Below are 23,303 nucleotides of genomic sequence, written 5' to 3'. Positions count from 1 at the left end.
TTTGACAACGCGGTTGATGTAGTCAAACTTCGTCTAGATCCGACCGATCAAGCACCGAACGTACGGCACCTCCGGGTTCTGCACACGTTTAGTGCGATGACATCCCTCGCCTTCTTGATCCAGCAAGGTGTCCAGGAAGTAGATGAGTTCCGTCAACACGACGACGTGGTGACGGTTATGGTGAAGTGATCTGCGTAGGGCTTCGCCTAAGCACCGCGAGAATATGACGGGGGGTGTAAACTATGGAGGGGGGCGCCGCACACGGCTAACAATTGATGTTGTGTGTTCTAGGCGCCCCTCCCCACATATATATAGGTGGGAGGGGGGGAGAGGCAGCCAGGGGTGCCCTAGGGTTGGCCGCCGCCCCCTAGGGGCCCTGCCTTGCCTTGCGCCCCCGTTTCCATGTATGCATGAAGGGGAAGGAAAGAGGGGGGGTGTGAGGGAAGGAAGTGGGAATCCTAATCCACACTTTCATTTTCCTTCTCCTCCCCATATAGCCTTATAGGGCGCACCAGCCTCTTGTGGGTTCGTGTGTTCCTTCACAAGGCCCATATGGCCCATAGGATTGCCGGGGGTACCCGAAACACCTTCCGGTGACCCGATAAGTACCCGATACCCTCCGGAACACTTCTGGTGTCCGAATACCATCGTACTATATATCAATCTTGACCTCTCGGACATTTCGAGACTCCTCTTCATGTCTGTGATCTCATCTGGGACTCTGAAAAACATTTGGTCACCAAATCACATAACTCAAATAATACTAAATCGTCATCGAACGTTGAGCGTGTGGACCCTACGGGTTTGAGAACTATGTAGACATGACCAAGACACCTCTCCTGTCAATAACCAATAGTGGAAGCTAGATGCTCATATTGGCTCCTACATATTCTACGAAGATCTTTATCAGTCGAACTGTTATGACAACATACACAATTCCGTTTGTCCATCGGCATGTTATTTGCCCGAGATTCGATCGTCGGTATCTTCATACCTAGTTCAATCTCGTTAACGGCAAGTCTCTTTACTTGTTCCATAATACATCATCCTATAACTAAATCATTGGTCACTTTGCTTGCAAGGCTTCTTGTGATGTGCATTACCGAGAGGGCCCAGAGATACCTCTCTGATACTCGGAGTGACAAATCCTATGTAGCGCCCCGAGACCGATGTGCCAGGTGTCCTCCGCTTATTTGCTGTTGTTGGCTTGTCATTTGCTTGCGTGTTGCATCTTTTCATGTCATCATCCGCATTGCATCATCATGTTTTCAAAACTTGCATCCGTCCCGGTCTCCTCGTCCTCTCTGTTGTCCGTTTTGAGCCCAACCACACTTGCACGCACCCGCGGCATGTCCGAGATAGTATTTTATAAGTAGCCGGAAAAATGTTCTCGGAATGGGATGAGAGTTGACGTGTGGTCTTATTATAGTGTAGATATACCGCCTGTCAAGTTTCATCGCATTCGGAGTCCGTTTGACGTCCCAACGTTAAACTATAGCGGCATTATAGCCGGGCACACGTCGGACGTTTTCGGTCTTCGAAAACTGTTGCCGGGCTTTCCCTCTCTTTCCTCTCTAGTCCGTCTGCACAATCCGCTATCACCGCCAGGCCCCGAAACCCCTCCTTGCATGGTGCATCGACCCCTCACGTGCTCGTCCGAAAGTTGTCCGGAACCCGACCCGGACTGTCGCCACCGTTGGATCCGGATCATCCCCAAACGTCTACAAAACGTCTTCGTTTTGTTAATTGGACTCCCTAGCCTATTTAACCTGACCGTCCAATTTTAATCGGAGGGACGAGATAGCCCCTAATCTAACCCACTCACTATATAAACTAGACCAACCCTAAATCCTAGGCAGTTTGTCCCTTCCATCAAATCCTAGCCGCCGCCACCCCAGTCTCTTCTCTGTTTCCGTGCCTGACCAACCATCGCGGCTCGTTCCCACAACCGCCTCTTTCCAGCTTCAGCGCCTCGTCCCCGAGCTCTCGGACGCCACCGTTCCCGTCCATCACAGGCGACTGAAACCAGCAGGCCCCAGCGCTGTAGCACCTGATCGTCTTGGCCTCCACCTGCAGTCGACGACACCCCCGGTAACCCTGCGCCTCTTCCCGATTCAGGAGGAGAGGAGCTCCTCCCGAAGCCTTTTCCTCGCCATCGCCGTTCGGCGCCGTCGGTGAGCCGTCCGCCAGGAACTGCCTCGCGCCCTCGTTTCTCTCTGTTTCCTTCTCCTCCCTATCTCGATTTTCTTCTCTCTCATGTAGCTCTCTCTCTCTCTCTCCCTGTACTGCAGCAGTAGGAGCTTCCGCCGCTGTTTCGCGTCAGATCCGGCCCAGGACCGCCAGATCCCGCCGCCTCCGCCATGGATCCCCCATCCCCAGACCTCCTGCCGCTCGCCGGAGCCCTCAGCGCCGCCGCTGCCCTTCTTCCTGTCGAAAAGAGGAGGACGAAGCCTCTGCCTCAAGTCGTTCGATGCGACCGCGTTGACTCCCGCTGTTTTGACCGAGCCGGCCCACAGTTTCTTTTCCAGCGAGGCCCAGCCTCCCATCCAGCGGCACGCGAAGCCCAGCTCCCAAACCGGCCTGCTGTCTCCCCACCGAGCCAGGCCAAGGCCCGAAGTGATCAGCCCCGCCCCTGTTGCTGTTGGGCCAGTTCTTGTTTTGGCCCGTAATGTTTTTTTCCAGATCTGGTGTTTTTGTCTTTTTTCAGAGTTTGACAGTTTTACAGAAAAACCCTCCATGTTCATGCTTTAATAACTCATCATCCATGCACCGGATTAAAACATTATATATGAAATTTTCTTAGAATTTCATCTAGTTTAATAATATGCAACTTTCATCCATGTTAAAAATGCTTAAACTGTTGTTTGAATTAATTTACTCCTATGCCATGCTAAAATGATTTAATTCATAACTAAATAACCGTAGCTCCAAATTCAATAAACTTTATATGTAAATGGGGTAGAATTATGCCTAGTTTATCATGGTGACCTTACTTTGCATGTTTAACAACTTTAAAATTGTGTTTAGGGCAGAACAGTACCAAACCTTAAAATATGCATACGGGGATTTACCGGAATTGTTGTTCGTTGCTTCCGGCCTCATTTAAACTTGCCTAGATAGGTAGTTTTCATTTGCTTCACCCCTTGCCATGTTAAGAACATTTAATATTGTTGGGTACATAACAAGATCGAACTAAATAATGGAATGTGGTGTTTTGTCAATATGCATCTCGTTGCATATTGAGCTCCACTTAATTTGTAGGATTGTTTTGTGCATTTTGCCATGCCATGCTTCTTTAAACCGTACATGCATCATACTTGATTGTGCATCATGCCATGTTTATGTGGTGGATGTTTTACTATGTTGTGTGCTTCTTTCCAGTGTTTGTTTCTTCGGGTTGGTTCCGGTAACGTCGCGTTTGTGAGGACCCGTTCGACTACGTCCGTTTGTCTTCTTCACGGACTCGTTCTTCTTCCTTGCGGGATTTCAGGCAAGATGACCATACCCTCGAAATCACTTCTATCTTTGCTTGCTAGTTGATCGCTCTTTTTCTATGCCTATGCTGCGATACCTACCACTTGCTTATCATGCCTCCTATATTGTTGAACCAAGCCTCTAACCCACCTTGCCCTAGCAAACTGTTGTTGGCTATGTTACCACTTTGCTCAGCCCCTCTTATAGCGTTGTTAGTTGCAGGTGAAGATTGAAGTTTGTTCCTTGTTGGGACATGGATGTGACGCCCCGATTTGACCGTACACTAATCATGCACGCAAATGTGTACGATTAAGATCAAGGACTCACGGGAAGATATCACAACACAACTCTACAAATAAAATAAGTCATACAAGCATCATATTACAAGCCAGGGGCCTCGAGGGCTCGAATACAAGAGCTCGATCATAGACGAGTTAGCGGAAGCAACAATATCTGAGTACAGACATAAGTTAAACAAGTTTGCCTTAAGAAGGCTAGCACAAACGGGGATACAGATCGAAAGAGGCGCATGCCTCCTGCCTGGGATCCTCCTAACTACTCCTGGTCGTCGTCAGCGGGCAGCACGTAGTAGTAGGCACCTCCGGTGTAGTAGGAGTCGTCATCGACGGTGGCGTCTGGCTCCTGGCTCCAGCATCTGGTTGCGACAACCAGGTAGAAAGGATAGAGGGAAGAGAAGGAGAAAGCAACCGTGAGTACTCATCCAAAGTACTCGCAAGCAAGGAGCTACACTACATATGTATGCATTGGTATCAACTGGAATAAGGCTATTATATGTGGACTGAACTGCAGAAAGCCGGGATAAGGGGGGATAGCTAGTCCTTTCGAAGACTACGCTTCTGGCAGCCTCGTCTTGCAGCATGTAGAAGAGAGTAGACCGAAGACCTCCAAGTAGCATCGTATAGCATAATCCTAACCGATGATCTTCCCCTCGTCGCCCTGTGAGAGAGCGATCACCGGTTGTATCTGGCACTTGGAAGGGTGTGTTTTATTAAGTATCCGGTTCTAGTTGTCATAAGGTCAAGGTACAACTCCAAGTCGTCCTGTTACCGAAGATCACGACTATTCGAATAGATTAACTTCCCTGCAGGGGTGCACCACATATCCCAACACGCTCGATCCATTTGGCCAGACACACTTTCCTGGGTCATGCCCGGCCTCGGAAGATCAATACGTTGCAGCCCTACCTAGGCACAACAGAGAGGTCAGCACGCCGGTCTAAATCCTATGGCGCAGGGGTCTGGGCCCATCGCCCATTGCACACCTGCACGTTGCCGAAAGCAGAACTAGCCCCCTTAATACAAGAGCAGGCTTACGGTCCAATCCGGCGCGCGCCACTCAGTCGCTGACGTCACGAAGGCTTTGGCTGATACCACGACGTCGAGTGCCCATAACTGTCCCCGTGTAGATGGTTAGTGCGTATAGGCCAGTAGCCAGACTCAGATCAAATACCAAGATCTCGTTAAATGTGTTAAGTATCCGCGAACACCGACCAGGGCCAGGCCCACCTCTCTCCTAGGTGGTCACAACCTGCCCTGTCGCTTCGCCACAAAGATCCACACGGAGGGCCGTTGGGACAAAGGTCCTTTCAGCCCCCAATCCGTGAATCACTCGCGGGTGCTCCACAAGCCGACCCGTCTTTCGTCACCACATGTATCATGTATAAAGTATATAGTATATACCCGTGATCACCTCCCGAGTGATCACGGCCTGATAATATAGCATGGCATACGGACAAGAATGTATGGCCACTGATGATAAACTAGCATCCTATACTAAGCATTAGGATTGCAGGTAAAGGTAACAACAGTAGTAGGAAGGACAGGCTATGCATCAGAATAGGATTAACGGAAAGCAGTAACATGCTACACTTCTCTAATGCAAGCAGTAGAGAAAAGAGTAGGCGATATCTGGTGATCAAAGGGGGGGCTTGCCTGGTTGCTCTGGCAAGAGAGAGGGGTCGTCAACACCGTAGTCGTACTGGGTAGCAGCGGCGTCGGTCTCAATGTCTAGCGAGAGAAGAGGGGGAAGAAACAATAAATATAATGCAAAAAAATGCATGACGATGCATGACATGACAAAGCATGATTCTAGGTGTGCCCTAACGCGTTACGAGGTGGTACCGGTGAAGGGGAGGAACATCCGGGAAATTATCCCCGGTGTTTCGCGTTTTCGGGCAGAGGAGTTGGAGGGGAAAAGTTGCGTGTTCGCTATGCTAGGGATGCGTGGTGGACAAACGGGTTGCTATCCGGATTCGTCTCATCGTTCTGAGCAACTTTCATGTCGAAAATAATTTAATCCGAGTTATGGTTTATTTTATATTAATTTTTAAAGATTTATCTATTTTCTAGAATTAATTTAATTTTTTTAAATCCGAATTATCCAAAACAGTGACTTCTGATGTCAGCATGACGTCATTATTGTGTCAGCGGTCAACTAGTCAGTTGACCTAGTCAAACTGACATGTGGGTCCTACTGTCATTGTCTATGACTAACTAAACTGGTTTAATTAGTTTAGTTAATTGATTAGGTTAGTTAAACACAATTAATTAAGTTAATTAATTAGTTAATTGTTTTATTATTAATTATTATTTTTAATTCTCTTTTTTTTAAACATTTTTGTTTTGGGCATGGGCCCCGTTCGTCATAGGCCCTAGGGGCCTTTGCGGGTGTGCGGGTATCGGGTGCAGCCCGAACGGGCGATGGCCCTCGCAGGGGCGCACCCGACGGGGCGGCTGGCGGGCGCGGGCGCCGGTGCACCGGTGAGCGGGCGACGCGGCAAGGCAAAGGCGGCCGGCGCAAGAAGCAGGCGCCGGCAAGGGTGAGTGGGGCGAGTGGCGTGGGGACGAGGCCGCGGCGAGGCGCGCGGGCACATCAGAGAGGCAGGCGGAGGTGCAGCACCACGGGGACCGGACGCGGTGTGCGCGGCGATGTGCGCAGGCGCGTGAGCAAGGGCAGGGGGGTCGCGGTGGCCAGCGGGGGCGGGGCACGACGGCGAAGCGTGGTGAGCAGAGAAAGGGAGGAGGGGAGGTGGCGGCTCACAGGGGGCCGTAGGGTTTGAGGCAACGGGGCTTGGGGCGGAGGACGGAGACGACGGCGTCGTAGACGGGGAGGCAGTCCGGTGGGGAGGCGTGGTCGAGGCGGCGCCTAGCGCCGGCGATGACGACGGGCGGCGTCGTGCTTGGCGATGCGTCGGCGGGGGAGGGTTCTGGCGCAGGAATGGCGACAGAGGTGGGTGTAGGGGAGGGAGAGGCGAGCTCGGGGGAGGAGCAGGGCGTGGCTGGCGGGAGGTGCTGCGGGGTCGAGCGGGATCAGGGGCGACGGGGTCGCGCGGTTTGTTTCCCCTTCCCGATCCAGATCTGGATCGGGGGGGGGGGGCGAGGGGAGAACGACGTGGGGAGGGGAGTGGAAGCGAGTGGGGGACGTGGGGTGGCGCTAGGGTTCGGCCCAGTGGGGAGGGGGTTATGCAGGGGGCGACTGGGCCGGCCTGGGGCCCGATGGCCTGCTGGGCCGAGGCCCAGTTGGGGGTCTTTTTTTTCTTTGTTAGTTTCTTTCTTTTATTTATTTCCCTTTTCTGTTTTAGTTAGTTTAGCTCATTTAGGTATTTTTTAAAATTGTGTTTGCTGCACCATAATTACCCTTGTAATATTCGGCACCCACCGAACATTTTTGTTTCAACTTTTGAAAACTTTTATTGTTGCCATTAATTTTGGTTTTGAACTTGACTTGGTTTGACTCGGTTTCGAACTAACGGTAGATTAGCAATAGTAATCGTGGTGACATGGCACCATTAGCATGGAATTACTGTAGCTTGATTACCAGGCGTTACAAAACTCCTCCACTACAAGAAATCTCGTCCCGAGATTTTAGGAGGTAGAAGGAAACAGTGCGGGGTATTCATCACGCAGGCGGTCCTCGCGTTCCCAAGTGGCTTCGTCTTCAGAGTGATTCGACCACTGGACTTTGAGGAACTTGATCGCCTTCTGACTTGTGCGGCGTTCAGCTTGGTCGAGAATGCGGACCGGATGCTCTTTATAGGAGAGGTCCTGTTGCAATTCAAGCACTTCATGATCCACTGCTCGGATTGGATCCTTGAAGCAACGGCGGAGTTGTGACACATGGAACACATCGTGAACCTGAGAAAGGTTCGGCGGAAGCTCCAGTTGATATGCCACTTTTCCACGCCTTTCGAGAATAGTGAAGGGACCGATATAGCGAGGAGCTAGCTTGCCCTTGATCCCGAAGCGGTGAGTACCCTTCATTGGTGTAACTCGAAGATAAGCCTTTTCGCCAGGTTGATAGACCATGTCTTGGTGATGACGGTCATACTGACTTTTCTGACGTGACTGAGCAGTCTTGAGATTCTCGCGAATAATGCGAACTTGTTCTTCGGCCTGTTGGATAATATCCAGACCGAAGAGTGGACGTTCCCCCGTTTCTGACCAGTTCAGAGGGGTTCGACACTTTCGTCCATATAGCACTTCGAAGGGGGAGATCTTAAGACTAGCTTGATAGCTATTATTATAAGAGAACTCGACATATGGAAGAGATTCCTCCCATTTCTTACCGAATGATATTACACAAGCTCGAAGCATGTCTTCGAGAACTTGGTTGACACGTTCAACCTGTCCTTGCGACTGAGGATGAAACGCAGTACTGAACGACAGATGAGTTCCCATAGCTTCTTGGAAACTCGCCCAAAACCTTGAAGTGAATAAGCTGCCACGGTCTGAACTGATAACCAGTGGAATACCGTGAAGTGAAACAATTCTGGCCATGTAGAGAGTAGCAAGCTGACTAGCAGTGATTGTCTCTTTGACCGCCAGAAAATGGGCAACTTTGGAAAGCCGGTCAATGACGACAAGAATAGCATCATTACCTTTCTGCAATTTGGGAAATCCAGTGACGAAGTCCATTTCAACATGGTCCCATTTCCATTCAGGAATAGAGATAGGTTGCAGAGTTCCAACAGGCCTTTGATGCTCTGCTTTGATTCGGCGACAAACGTCACACTCAGCAACATAACAAGCAATGTCCTGCTTCATATTAGACCACCAGAATCTTTGACGAATATCCTGGTACATCTTTGTACCACCAGGATGGATGGACAGAGGCGTATCATGGGCTTCTTGCATAACCCTTTTAGTCTTATCCAGGTTTTTCTTCGAACATGGTACCACTAGGCGGCCTTTGAAATACAAGGCGCCATCGTCGGCGATAGTGAAGAATGAGGGCTTTCCTTCTGCTAGATGGCGTTTAATCTTATGGACTTCAGAGTCATAACCTTGAATAGTCTTCATACCAGCTTCGAGATCTGGTACGACAGCCAGGGTATTTAGAGAACCCTTAGTAACAACAAGAAGATTCATCTTGCGGAACTCCGGGGGAGGGGGAGCGAGTGCTCCAGGAGGAACAATATGGAGGTTCAGCTTTCTAAATTCCTCGACAAGCGAGGGCTAAACTTGGTGAACCTGGAGGTGGTTGCAGTAAGACTTGCGGCTCAAGGCATCAGCCATTACATTAGCCTTGCCGGGGGTATAAGATATACCCACGTCAAAGTCTGCAACAGTCTCCATCCATCTCTGCTAGCGGAGGTTCAGATCTGGCTGAGTAAACAGATACTTCAGACTTTGGTGGTCGGTGAAGATCTTGCAACAATTACCGAGAAGGTAATGTCGCCACTGCTTTAGTGCATGAATGACAGCAGCAAGCTCGAGGTCGTGAACTGGGTAGTTTTCTTCGTGAGGGCGCAGTTGACGAGAGGCATAAGCAATCACTCTGCGCTCTTGCATTAGGACACAGCCTAATCCTTGACGGGAAGCGTCGCAGTAAATGACGAAGTCCTTCTTAGTATCAGGTGGAGCAAGCACGGGGGCAGAGGTCAACCTGTCTTTGAGCGCCTGAAAACTTTCCTAACACTTGTCTGTCCATTCGAACTTGACACCCTTATGCAACAGATTAGTCAGAGGGCCTGGCAATCTTGGAGAAGTTCTCGACGAATCGACGGCAATAGCTGGCGAGACCGAGAAAACTTCGGACTTGCTTGACATTCTTCGGAGGAGTCCAATCGAGAATAGCCTGAACTCGTTCAGGGTTGACGGCAATACCATCCTTGGAGATGACATGCCCAAGATAGGTTACTTCGGGGAGCCAGAATTCACACTTGGAATACTTAGCATACAGTTGGTGCTCTCGAAGCTTTTCTAGCACCAGACGAAGATGTCCAGCATGTTCTTCCTCGTTCTTGGAAAATACAAGGATATCGTCCAGATAAACCACGACGAACTTGTCGAGGTAATCCATGAATATATAGTTCATTAGACGAGAGAAGGTGGCGGGAGCATTCGTTAAGCCGAATGACATGACGGTGTACTCGTATGATCCATACCGAGTCACGAAGGCGGTTTTTGGGATATACTCTTCATGAACACGGATCTGGTGGTAACCTAGACTCAAATCGAGTTTGGAGAACACTAATGAGCCAGCCAGTTGATCATAAAGATCATTGATCCAAGGAAGAGGATATTTATTCTGAATGGTAGCTTGGTTTATAGGACGGTAGTCTTGGACTAATCGGTTTGTCCCATCCTTTTTCTTAACAAAGAGAGAAGGTGCTCCCCAAGGAGAGCAACTTGGGCGAATGAAACCTTTGACAAGAGATTTGTCGATTTCCTCCTTAAGCTCAATGAGTTCATGCGGCGGCATCTTATAGGGTCGTTTAGCTATAGGGGTGGTGCCGGGTTTCAAGTCGATGATGAATTCGACAACTCTAGCAGGGGGAATCCCTGGAAGTTCTTCTGGGAAGACATCTTGGAATTCATGAACGACGGGAATGTTTTCAATGCCCTCGAGTGGTGCAGCGTTCAATGCATTCAAGGCATAAAGTCGTGCCTCGGCGTTCTGAACTAGATGAGCTTGGTAAGCTATTATTTCGTCAGAAGGGTGTAGCAGATGGACGACCTTAGTGGCGCAAACTATAGAAGCAATATGCGCTTTCAACCAATCCATTCCCAGAATGAGGTCGATGTTAGACGACTTCAGGATAATGGGAGAGGCATAGAATTCTAGCCCTTCGATTTCCACGGGGACATCGATGCCAACCAGTGAGGTTTGACATTGTCCCACGGGGGTTTTTACCAATACCGAAGTGTTCATCTCCTCACATTTAACGTCATGCTTGTATGCAAAATCTTCTGACATGAATGAATGCGATGCTCCTGAATCGAATAAAACAGATGCAGGTACTGAGTTTACGAGGAGTGTACCCATCACGGTAGCAGGCTGGTCTAGAACTTCATTGAGATCAACATGGTTGGCATGAACACGACCATAAGACTTGGCATTGTTGTTGCGAGGCTGGTTGCTTCCACGACCAGCTGTGGGGAGGGCCAGTTGATTCTGGTTCTGATTGCAATCCCTAGCACGGTGACCTGGCTGACCACACTTGTAGCAGAGACCATTATTGGGAGTGGGAATAGGAGCTTGTGGTGGTGGAGCTGGAAGTCTTGGCTGCCTAGTTGGAGGAGCAGGCAGACGAGGTGCAGCATAGGTCTGCCTTGGGGCAGGTGCATTCGGCTGGTACATGCTGTTGGGAATCCATATCTTGCGCTTCTGCGAAGACGGGCCCGAAGATGAGCCCATGTCACGGTTGCGCCTGTGAGAGCTCTGGTATTCCTGCAGACCAGTTTCGACATTGATGGCTTTGTTCACCAGAGTGGCGAAATCAGCAAAGTCATGCACTAGAAGTGCGAGCTTGATGTCAGCTTGAAGGCCATCACGGAACTTCTCCTGTCTGCGTGCATCAGTTGCAATGTCCTCTTCAGCATAGCGGGACAAGTCCAGAAACTCCCGCTGATAAGCTTCCACAGTTTTGTTGCCTTGGGTGAGGTTGCGGAACTCACGCTTCTTCCGGTCCATGACTCCCTGAGGAATGAAGCGAGCATGGAAGGCAGCTTGGAAGTCTGGCCAGGTGATGATTGTTCCAGCTAGCAGAGTACGCCTGTGGCTGTCCCACCATTGAGCTGAGGGTCCTTTCAGGAAGAAGGAAGCAAAGGTGACATAGCTGGCAGGGGCTACATCAGCAGACTCCATCTCATAGGTGATGTCACGAAGCCAGTCGTCAGCATCCAGAGGCTGAGTTGAGCTGCGGTACACGGTTGGGTTGAGGCGCATGAAATCCTGCAGAGTCACTTGGGTTGGTTGCTGGTTCATGTTGGGGCGAGGAAACTGAGCCATAATATTCTCCATGAACTGACGATTCAGTTCAAACTGTTGCATCATCCCAGCCATGTACTCAGGCGGTGGTGGGGCGTTGCCACCACGACCACGACCACCTGGTCTAACCATCCTGCTAATATATAACAGGGGTAGTTCAGCATTGAGAAATTTGCAAAGAAAAGAATCATTCATGATGAAACATGCACAACGAAAGCAGCATGATAGATACTACATAGTAGTCGGCATATCTTACAAAAGAGATCATGCATAGAGTTCGTTACACAGAGTTCGGTACACAGGCTAAGACATCATAGGCGGCACACAGGCTTGCGGCGAATGCATCTAACACTAACAAGCAAGTCTACATCAGTCCCATGCGGTACTGCGGAGGTAGGTGTAGCCCGACAGCTGGTAGTGACGCGAAGGGAAGACCTCCACGCGTGTAGCCTGGGGTCCGCGGATACTCTGGCGCAGAACCCGATGCGCAGGTGGCAGGAGAGGACCCAATGCAGGAGAGTAGCCTCCCACATCTGGCCAGCCGACGCCCTGGGGCATCACGGTCCGCGCAGGGTAGATCGCAGAACGCGACAGATCACCAGAGCGGACAGAGGGGTGCAACAGCGTCAGAGCACGATACAGGTGCTGGCGGGTGGTGTACAGCTCGTGGCGAAGAGCTCGGTTAGCTCTATCCAGCCCATCAGCATGCAGAACCAGGTTCTGATGGTAGAAGGGCTCTCGGGTGACAGTGGAGTAGGCAGCAGTGTAGTATCCCTCCGCACCAACATCGGATGCGATAGCAATGTGCCTGAAGGGGGAGGTATCCAACTCCTGATACTCTCCACGAAGACGTGTCAAAGCAGCATAAGCAGCATCGTGGACCGCCATATCGATAGTCACTCCAACACCATGAGCAGTGTGCAGCACGGTAGTGGAGTCATACTCCCGAGAGTAGAGGTGGACGATGGCACGGTACTGCTCCTGGTTGAAGTCCTGATACTCCTCATAGACGGTGTACTCAGGGTGCCAGCGATAACCCAGATAGGTCATCATCTCAACCAACACAACAGGTGATCCTGAGGCACCAATGGCCGTCGTGTGGCGCATGACCTCCCTCGTGGGTTCCATCTGAAAACAAAGATGTTTTCACAGGAGTCAAATGACAATGTGGATAATGTTCAAATACTACTCTAAAGAATAACTAGGGCTTATCCAACTTTGGGGTGAACGTGGTCACGGATCCTAGTGTTAGAGTTAGTAAAATCGTTTAACCCGAGTAGGAGAGAGTTCAAAGTCCCAGAGTAAGGATCGAGGAGTAAAAGAGCCTAATACCACCCAGATGGCGATGTGGGCCCGTAAGGCACACAACCATGTTAGTAAAAGTTTTTGTATGTCTAGACTCAACTTCGGCCAAGGAGTGTGGAAGGGGGATTCCTACAGGCAGTCGGCTCTGATACCAACTTGTGATGCCCCGATTTGACCGTACACTAATCATGCACGCAAATGTGTACGATCAAGATCAAGGACTCACGGGAATATATCACAACACAACTCTACAAATAAAATAAGTCATACAAGCATCATATTACAAGCCAGGGGCCTCGAGGGCTCGAATACAAGAGCTCGATCATAGACGAGTTAGCGGAAGCAACAATATCTGAGTACAGACATAAGTTAAACAAGTTTGCCTTAAGAAGGCTAGCACAAACTGGGATACAGATCGAAAGAGGCGCAGGCCTCCTGCCTGGGATCCTCCTAACTACTCCTGGTCGTCGTCAGCGGGCAGCACGTAGTAGTAGGCACCTCCGGTGTAGTAGGAGTCGTCATCGACGGTGGCGTCTAGCTCCTGGGCTCCAGCATCTGGTTGCGACAACCAGGTAGAAAGGATAGAGGGAAGAGAAGGAGAAAGCAACCGTGAGTACTCATCCAAAGTACTCGCAAGCAAGGAGCTACACTACATATGTATGCATTGGTATCAACTGGAATAAGGCTATTATATGTGGACTGAACTGCAGAAAGCCGGGATAAGGGGGGATAGCTAGTCCTTTCGAAGACTATGCTTCTGGCAGCCTCGTCTTGCAGCATGTAGAAGAGAGTAGACTGAAGACCTCCAAGTAGCATCGTATAGCATAATCCTAACCGATGATCTTCCCCTCGTCGCCCTGTGAGAGAGCAATCACTGGTTGTATCTGGCACTTGGAAGGGTGTGTTTTATTAAGTATCCGGTTCTATTGTCATAAGGTCAAGGTACAACTCCAAGTCGTCCTGTTACCGAAGATCACGGCTATTCGAATAGATTAACTTCCCTGCAGGGGTGCACCACATATCCCAACACGCTCGATCCCATTTGGCCGGATACACTTTCCTGGGTCATGCCCGGCCTCGGAAGATCAACATGTCGCAGCCCTACCTAGGCACAACAGAGAGGTCAGCACGCCGGTCTAAATCCTATGGCGCAGGGGTCTGGGCCCATCGCCCATTGCACACCTGCACGTTGCCGAAAGCAGAACTAGCCCCCTTAATACAAGAGCAGGCTTACGGTCCAATCCGGCGCGCGCCACTCAGTCGCTGACGTCACGAAGGCTTTGGCTGATACCACGACGTCGAGTGCCCATAACTGTCCCCGTGTAGATGGTTAGTGCGTATAGGCCAGTAGCCAGACTCAGATCAAATACCAAGATCTCGTTAAATGTGTTAAGTATCCGCGAACACCGACCAGGGCCAGGCCCACCTCTCTCCTAGGTGGTCACAACCTGCCCTGTCGCTTCGCCACAAAGATCCACACAGAGGGCCGTTGGGACAAAGGTCCTTTCAGCCCCCAATCCGTGAATCACTCGCGGGTGCTCCACAAGCCGACCCGTCTTTCGTCACCACATGTATCATGTATAAAGTATATAGTATATACCCGTGATCACCTCCCGAGTGATCACGGCCCGATAATATAGCATGGCATACGGACAAGAATGTATGGCCACTGATGATAAACTAGCATCCTATACTAAGCATTAGGATTGCAGGTAAAGGTAACAACGGTAGTAGGAAGGACAGGCTATGCATCAGAATAGGATTAACGGAAAGCAGTAACATGCTACACTTCTCTAATGCAAGCAGTAGAGAAAAGAGTAGGCGATATCTGGTGATCAAAGGGGGGGCTTGCCTGGTTGCTCTGGCAAGAGAGAGGGGTCGTCAACACCGTAGTCGTACTGGGTAGCAGCGGCGTCGGTCTCAATGTCTAGCGAGAGAAGAGGGGGAAGAAACAATAAATATAATGCAAAAAAATGCATGACGATGCATGACATGACAAAGCATGATTCTAGGTGTGCCCTAACGCGTTACGAGGTGGTACCGGTGAAGGGGAGGAACATCCGGGAAATTATCCCCGGTGTTTCGCGTTTTCGGGCAGAGGAGTCGGAGGGGAAAAGTTGTGTGATCGCTATGCTAGGGATGTGTGGCAGACGAACGGGTTGCGTATCCGGATTCATCTCGTCTTTCTGAGCAACTTTCATGTTGAAAATAATTTAATCCGAGTTATGGTTTATTTTATATTAATTTTTAAAGATTTATCTATTTTCTAGAATTAATTTAATTTTTTTAAATCCGAATTATCCAAAACAGTGACTTCTGATGTCAGCATGACGTCATTATTGTGTCAGCGGTCAACTAGTCAGTTGACCTAGTCAAACTGACATGTGGGTCCTACTGTCATTGTCTATGACTAACTAAACTGGTTTAATTAGTTTAGTTAATTGATTAGGTTAGTTAAACACAATTAATTAAGTTAATTAATTAGTTAATTGTTTTATTATTAATTATTATTTTTAATTCTCTTTTTTTAAACATTTTTGTTTTGGGCATGGGCCCCGTTCGTCATAGGCCCTAGGGGCCTTTGCGGGTGTGCGGGTATCGGGTGCAGCCCGAACGGGCGATGGCCCTCGCAGGGGCGCACCCGACGGGGCGGCTGGCGGGCGCGGGCGCCGGTGCACCGGTGAGCGGGCGACGCGGCAAGGCAAAGGCGGCCGGCGCAAGAAGCAGGCGCCGGCAAGGGTGAGTGGGGCGAGTGGCGTGGGGACGAGGCCGCGGCGAGGCGCGCGGGCACATCAGAGAGGCAGGCGGAGGTGCAGCACCACGGGGACCGGACGCGGTGTGCGCGGCGATGTGCGCAGGCGCGTGAGCAAGGGCAGGGGGGTCGCGGTGGCCAGCGGGGGCGGGGCACGACGGCGAAGCGTGGTGAGCAGAGAAAGGGAGGAGGGGAGGTGGCGGCTCACAGGGGGCCGTAGGGTTTGAGGCAACGGGGCTTGGGGCGGAGGACGGAGACGACGGCGTCGTAGACGGGGAGGCAGTCCGGTGGGGAGGCGTGGTCGAGGCGGCGCCTAGCGCCGGCGATGACGACGGGCGGCGTCGTGCTTGGCGATGCGTCGGCGGGGGAGGGTTCTGGCGCAGGAATGGCGACAGAGGTGGGTGTAGGGGAGGGAGAGGCGAGCTCGGGGGAGGAGCAGGGCGTGGCTGGCGGGAGGTGCTGCGGGGTCGAGCGGGATCAGGGGCGACGGGGTCGCGCGGTTTGTTTCCCCTTCCCGATCCAGATCTGGATCGGGGGGGGGGGGGGGGGGGCGAGGGGAGAACGACGTGGGGAGGGGAGTGGAAGCGAGTGGGGGACGTGGGGTGGCGCTAGGGTTCGGCCCAGTGGGGAGGGGGTTATGCAGGGGGCGACTGGGCCGGCCTGGGGCCCGATGGCCTGCTGGGCCGAGGCCCAGTTGGGGGTCTTTTTTTTCTTTGTTAGTTTCTTTCTTTTATTTATTTCCCTTTTCTGTTTTAGTTAGTTTAGCTCATTTAGGTATTTTTTAAAATTGTGTTTGCTGCACCATAATTACCCTTGTAATATTCGGCACCCACCGAACATTTTTGTTTCAACTTTTGAAAACTTTTATTGTTGCCATTAATTTTGGTTTTGAACTTGACTTGGTTTGACTCGGTTTCGAACTAACGGTAGATTAGCAATAGTAATCGTGGTGACATGGCACCATTAGCATGGAATTACTGTAGCTTGATTACCAGGCGTTACAAAACTCCTCCACTACAAGAAATCTCGTCCCGAGATTTTAGGAGGTAGAAGGAAACAGTGCGGGGTATTCATCACGCAGGCGGTCCTCGCGTTCCCAAGTGGCTTCGTCTTCAGAGTGATTCGACCACTGGACTTTGAGGAACTTGATCGCCTTCTGACTTGTGCGGCGTTCAGCTTGGTCGAGAATGCGGACCGGATGCTCTTTATAGGAGAGGTCCTGTTGCAATTCAAGCACTTCATGATCCACTGCTCGGATTGGATCCTTGAAGCAACGGCGGAGTTGTGACACATGGAACACATCGTGAACCTGAGAAAGGTTCGGCGGAAGCTCCAGTTGATATGCCACTTTTCCACGCCTTTTGAGAATAGTGAAGGGACCGATATAGCGAGGAGCTAGCTTGCCCTAGTCAACACCGTAGTCGTACTGGGTAGCAGCGGCGTCGGTCTCGATGTCTAGCGAGAGAAGAGGGGGAAGAAACAATAAATATAATGCAAAAAAATGCATGACGATGCATGACATGACAAAGCATGATTCTAGGTGTGCCCTAACGCGTTACGAGGTGGTACCGGTGAAGGGGAGGAACATCCGGGAAATTATCCCCGGTGTTTCACGTTTTCGGGCAGAGGAGTCGGAGGGGAAAAGTTGTGTGATCGCTATGCTAGGGATGTGTGGCAGACGAACGGGTTGCGTATCCGGATTCATCTCGTCTTTCTGAGCAACTTTCATGTTGAAAATAATTTAATCCGAGTTATGGTTTATTTTATATTAATTTTTAAAGATTTATCTATTTTCTAGAATTAATTTAATTTTTTTAAATCCGAATTATCCAAAACAGTGACTTCTGATGTCAGCATGACGTCATTATTGTGTCAGCGGTCAACTAGTCAGTTGACCTAGTCAAACTGACATGTGGGTCCTACTGTCATTGTCTATGACTAACTAAACTGGTTTAATTAGTTTAGTTAATTGATTAGGTTAGTTAAACACAATTAATTAAGTTAATTAATTAGTTAATTGTTTTATTATTAATTATTATTTTTAATTCTCTTTTTTTTAAACATTTTTGTTTTGGGCATGGGCCCCGTTCGTCATAGGCCCTAGGGGCCTTTGCGGGTGTGCGGGTATCGGGTGCAGCCCGAACGGGCGATGGCCCTCGCAGGGGCGCACCCGACGGGGCGGCTGGCGGGCGCGGGCGCCGGTGCACCGGTGAGCGGGCGACGCGGCAAGGCAAAGGCGGCCGGCGCAAGAAGCAGGCGCCGGCAAGGGTGAGTGGGGCGAGTGGCGTGGGGACGAGGCCGCGGCGAGGCGCGCGGGCACATCAGAGAGGCAGGCGGAGGTGCAGCACCACGGGGACCGGACGCGGTGTGCGCGGCGATGTGCGCAGGCGCGTGAGCAAGGGCAGGGGGGTCGCGGTGGCCAGCGGGGGCGGGGCACGACGGCGAAGCGTGGTGAGCAGAGAAAGGGAGGAGGGGAGGTGGCGGCTCACAGGGGGCCGTAGGGTTTGAGGCAACGGGGCTTGGGGCGGAGGACGGAGACGACGGCGTCGTAGACGGGGAGGCAGTCCGGTGGGGAGGCGTGGTCGAGGCGGCGCCTAGCGCCGGCGATGACGACGGGCGGCGTCGTGCTTGGCGATGCGTCGGCGGGGGAGGGTTCTGGCGCAGGAATGGCGACAGAGGTGGGTGTAGGGGAGGGAGAGGCGAGCTCGGGGGAGGAGCAGGGCGTGGCTGGCGGGAGGTGCTGCGGGGTCGAGCGGGATCAGGGGCGACGGGGTCGCGCGGTTTGTTTCCCCTTCCCGATCCAGATCTGGATCGGGGGGGGGGCGAGGGGAGAACGACGTGGGGAGGGGAGTGGAAGCGAGTGGGGGACGTGGGGTGGCGCTAGGGTTCGGCCCAGTGGGGAGGGGGTTATGCAGGGGGCGACTGGGCCGGCCTGGGGCCCGATGGCCTGCTGGGCCGAGGCCCAGTTGGGGGTCTTTTTTTTCTTTGTTAGTTTCTTTCTTTTATTTATTTCCCTTTTTCTGTTTTAGTTAGTTTAGCTCATTTAGGTATTTTTTAAAATTGTGTTTGCTGCACCATAATTACCCTTGTAATATTCGGCACCCACCGAACATTTTTGTTTCAACTTTTGAAAACTTTTATTGTTGCCATTAATTTTGGTTTTGAACTTGACTTGGTTTGACTCGGTTTCGAACTAACGGTAGATTAGCAATAGTAATCGTGGTGACATGGCACCATTAGCATGGAATTACTGTAGCTTGATTACCAGGCGTTACAAAACTCCTCCACTACAAGAAATCTCGTCCCGAGATTTTAGGAGGTAGAAGGAAACAGTGCGGGGTATTCATCACGCAGGCGGTCCTCGCGTTCCCAAGTGGCTTCGTCTTCAGAGTGATTCGACCACTGGACTTTGAGGAACTTGATCGCCTTCTGACTTGTGCGGCGTTCAGCTTGGTCGAGAATGCGGACCGGATGCTCTTTATAGGAGAGGTCCTGTTGCAATTCAAGCACTTCATGATCCACTGCTCGGATTGGATCCTTGAAGCAACGGCGGAGTTGTGACACATGGAACACATCGTGAACCTGAGAAAGGTTCGGCGGAAGCTCCAGTTGATATGCCACTTTTCCACGCCTTTCGAGAATAGTGAAGGGACCGATATAGCGAGGAGCTAGCTTGCCCTAGTCAACACCGTAGTCGTACTGGGTAGCAGCGGCGTCGGTCTCGATGTCTAGCGAGAGAAGAGGGGGAAGAAACAATAAATATAATGCAAAAAAATGCATGACGATGCATGACATGACAAAGCATGATTCTAGGTGTGCCCTAACGCGTTACGAGGTGGTACCGGTGAAGGGGAGGAACATCCGGGAAATTATCCCCGGTGTTTCACGTTTTCGGGCAGAGGAGTCGGAGGGGAAAAGTTGTGTGATCGCTATGCTAGGGATGTGTGGCAGACGAACGGGTTGCGTATCCGGATTCATCTCGTCTTTCTGAGCAACTTTCATGTTGAAAATAATTTAATCCGAGTTATGGTTTATTTTATATTAATTTTTAAAGATTTATCTATTTTCTAGAATTAATTTAATTTTTTTAAATCCGAATTATCCAAAACAGTGACTTCTGATGTCAGCATGACGTCATTATTGTGTCAGCGGTCAACTAGTCAGTTGACCTAGTCAAACTGACATGTGGGTCCTACTGTCATTGTCTATGACTAACTAAACTGGTTTAATTAGTTTAGTTAATTGATTAGGTTAGTTAAACACAATTAATTAAGTTAATTAATTCTTTAATTAATTATTTTTTATTATTAATTATTATTTTTAATTCTCTTTTTTTTAACATTTTTGTTCTAGGCATGGGCCCCGTTCGTCATAGGCCCTAGGGGCCTTTGCGGGCGTGCGGGTATCGGGTGCAGCCCGAACGGGCGATGACCCTCGCAGGGGCGCACCCGACGGGGCGGCTGGCGGGCGCGGGCGCCGGTGCACCGGCGAGCGGGCGACGTAGCAAGGCAAAGGCGGCCGACGCAAGAAGCAGGCGCCGGCAGGGGTGAGTGGGGCGAGTGGCGAGGGGACGAGGACGCGGCGGGGCGCGCGGGCACATCAGAGAGGCAGGCGGAGGTGCAGCACCACGGGGACCGGACGCGGTGTGCGCGGCGATGTGCGCAGGCGCGCGAGCAAGGGCAGGGGGGTCGCGTTGGCCGGCGGGGGCGGGGCACGACGGCGAGGCGTGGTGAGCAGAGAAAGGGAGGAGGGGAGGTGGCGGCTCACAGGGGGCCGTAGGGTTCGAGGCAACGGGGCTTGGGGCGGAGGACGGAGACGACGACGTCGTAGACGGGGAGGCAGTCCGGTGGGGAGGCGTGGTCGAGGCGGCGCCTAGCGCCGACGATGACGACGGGCGGCGTCGTGCTTGGCGATGCGTCGGCGGGGGAGGGTTCTGGCGCAGGAATGGCGACAGAGGTGGGTGTAGGGGAGGGAGAGGCGAGCTCGGGGGAGGAGCAGGGCGTGGCTGGCGGGAGGTGCTGCGGGGTCGAGCGGGATCAGGGGCGACGGGGTCGCGCGGTTTGTTTCCCCTTCCCGATCCAGATCTGGATCGTGGGGGGGGGGAGGGGAGAACGACGTGGGGAGGGGAGTGGAAGTGAGTGGGGGACGTGGGGTGGCGCTAGGGTTCGGCCGAGTGGGGAGGGGGTTATGCAGGGGGCGAGTGGGCCGGCCTGGGGCCCGATGGCCTGCTGGGCCGAGGCCCAGTTGGGGGTCTTTTTTTTCTTTGTTAGTTTCTTTCTTTCATTTATTTCCCTTTTCTGTTTTAGTTAGTTTAGCTCATTTAGGTATTTTGTAAAATTGTGTTTGCTGCACCATAATTACCCTTGTAATATTCGGCACCCACCGAACATTTTTGTTTCAACTTTTGAAAACTTTTATTGTTGCCATTAATTTGGGTTTTGAACTTGACTCAGTTTGACTCGGTTTCGAACTAACGGTAGATTAGCAACAGTAATCGTGGTGACGTGGCACCATTAGCATGGAATTACTGTAGCTTGATTACCCGGGCGTTACAATGGAGATGTTGTTCCTTGTTGGAACATGTTTACTTGTTGGGATATCACAATATCTCTTATTTAATTAATGCATCTATATACTTGGTAAAGGGTGGAAGGCTCGGCCTTATGCCTGGTGTTTTGTTCCACTCTTGGCGCCCTAGTTTTCCGTCATATCGGTGTTATGTTCCCGGATTTTGCGTTCCTTACGTGGTTGGGTAATAATGGGAACCCCTTGACAGTTCGCCTTGAATAAAACTCCTCCAGCATGGCCCAACATTGGTTTTACCATTCGCCACCTAGCCTTTTCTTTCCCTTGGGTTCTGCAGACTCAAGGGTCATCTTTATTTTAACCCCCCCGGGTCAGTGCTCCTCTGAGTGTTGGTCCAACTGAGCGATGTCCGAGGCTACCAGGGGCAACTCTGGGTTGGCTTACCCGACGTCTTGCTCATCCGGTGTGCCCTGAGAACGAGATATGTGCAGCTCCTATCGGGATTTGTCGGCACATCTGAGTGGCTTTGCTGGTCTTGTTTTACCATTGTCGAAATGTCTTGTAACCGGGATTCCGAGTCTGATTGGGTCTTCCCGCTAGAAGGAATATCCTTCGTTGACCGTGAGAGCTTGTCATGGGCTAAGTTGGGACCCCCTGCAGGGATTGAACTTTCGAAAGCCGTGCCCGCGGTTATGGGCAGATGGGAATTTGTTAACGTCCGGTTGTAGAAAACCTAAAGTTGACCTTATTTAAAATGCATCAACCGCGTGTGTAACCGTGATGGTCTCTTTCCGGCGGAGTCCGGGAAGTGAGCACGGTGTTGGAGTTATGCTTGACGTAGGTTGTTTTAGGATCACTTCTTGATCATACTTTCTTGAACGTGCTTTGCCTTCTCTTCTCGCTCTCATTTGCGTATGTTAGCCACCATATATGCTAGTCGCTTTCTTCAGCTCCACCTCATACCTTTACCTTACCCATAAGCTTAAATAGTCTTGATCGCGAGGGTGCGAGATTGCTGAGTCCCCGTGTCTCACAGATACTTCCAAAACCAGCTTGCAGGTGCCGATGAGTCCGTGTAGATGAGGCAACCAAGCTCAGGAGGAGCTCGATGAAGATCTTATCCTTTGTGTTGTTTCGTTCTAGTTGATCAGTAGTGGAGCCCAGTTGGGGTCGATCGGGGACCTTGTCGCTTTTGGGGTTTTTCTTTTATTTTGGTTCCGTAGTCGGACCTTGAGTGTATTTGGATGTTGTAATGCTTTATTCATGTATTTGTGTGAAGTGGCGATTGTAAGCCAACTATGTATCTCTTTCCCTTATGTATTACATGGGTTGTGTGAATATTACCTCACTTGCGACATTGCTTTCAATGCGGTTATGCCTCTAAGTCGTGCTTCGACACGTGGGAGATATAGCCGCATCGAGGGCGTTACATCCTAATCTCGATCTATGCCAACCCACAAACACCTTCGGAGATACCTGTAGAGCATCTTTATAATGACCCAATTAAATTGTGGCGTTTGATAGCACACAAGGTATTGTTTCCGTATCCAGGAGTTGCATAATCTCATAGTCGATGGAATATGTATCTGACATGAAGAAAGCAATAGCAATAAAACTGAACGATCAATATGCTAAGCTAACGGATGGGTCTTTTCCATCACATCATTCTCCTAATGATGCGATACCATTATCAAATGACAACTCATGTCCATGATTATGAAACCTTAACCATCTTTAATGAGCGAGCTAGTCAAGTAGAGGCTCACTAGGGACTCAGTGTTTTGTTTATGTATTCACACATGTATCAATGTTTCCGATCAATACAATTCTAGCATGAATAATAAACATTTATCATGAATAAGGAAATATAAAATAACAACTTTATTATTGCCTCTAGGGCATATTTCCTTCAGTTTTCACTAGAGGCTTCTCTCTCATAATAATAGCATATGGTGGGTAGACAAATTATTGTTGGGAAATTGATAGAAAAGCGCATAGTTATGATGTTATTCAT

At 50.7% G+C, this 23,303-nt stretch overlaps 1 long non-coding RNA gene across 3 annotated transcripts; it reads left to right on the top strand.

Moving 5' to 3' along the window:
* Positions 1 to 1,848: 1,848 nt before the first annotated feature.
* On the top strand, positions 1,849 to 22,627 carry LOC125506978 (uncharacterized). 3 transcript variants are annotated; one of them, XR_015604177.1, is made up of 4 exons: positions 1,850 to 2,174; positions 2,292 to 2,665; positions 3,382 to 3,490; positions 22,342 to 22,627. It is a non-coding gene; the product is annotated as an uncharacterized LOC125506978 (long non-coding RNA). The 3 variants fall into 3 exon arrangements; XR_015604176.1 differs by having other exon boundaries at positions 1,849 to 2,665; XR_015604178.1 differs by lacking the exon at positions 22,342 to 22,627 and adding an exon at positions 3,697 to 6,832 and having other exon boundaries at positions 1,849 to 2,665.
* Positions 22,628 to 23,303: the final 676 nt, after the last annotated feature.

This window comes from Triticum urartu, chromosome 5A (genome assembly GCF_056163025.1).
Source record: "Triticum urartu cultivar PI428250 chromosome 5A, HENAU_Tu73, whole genome shotgun sequence".
NCBI lineage: Eukaryota > Viridiplantae > Streptophyta > Magnoliopsida > Poales > Poaceae > Triticum > Triticum urartu.
This window is presented reverse-complemented; position numbering and strand designations above follow the sequence as displayed.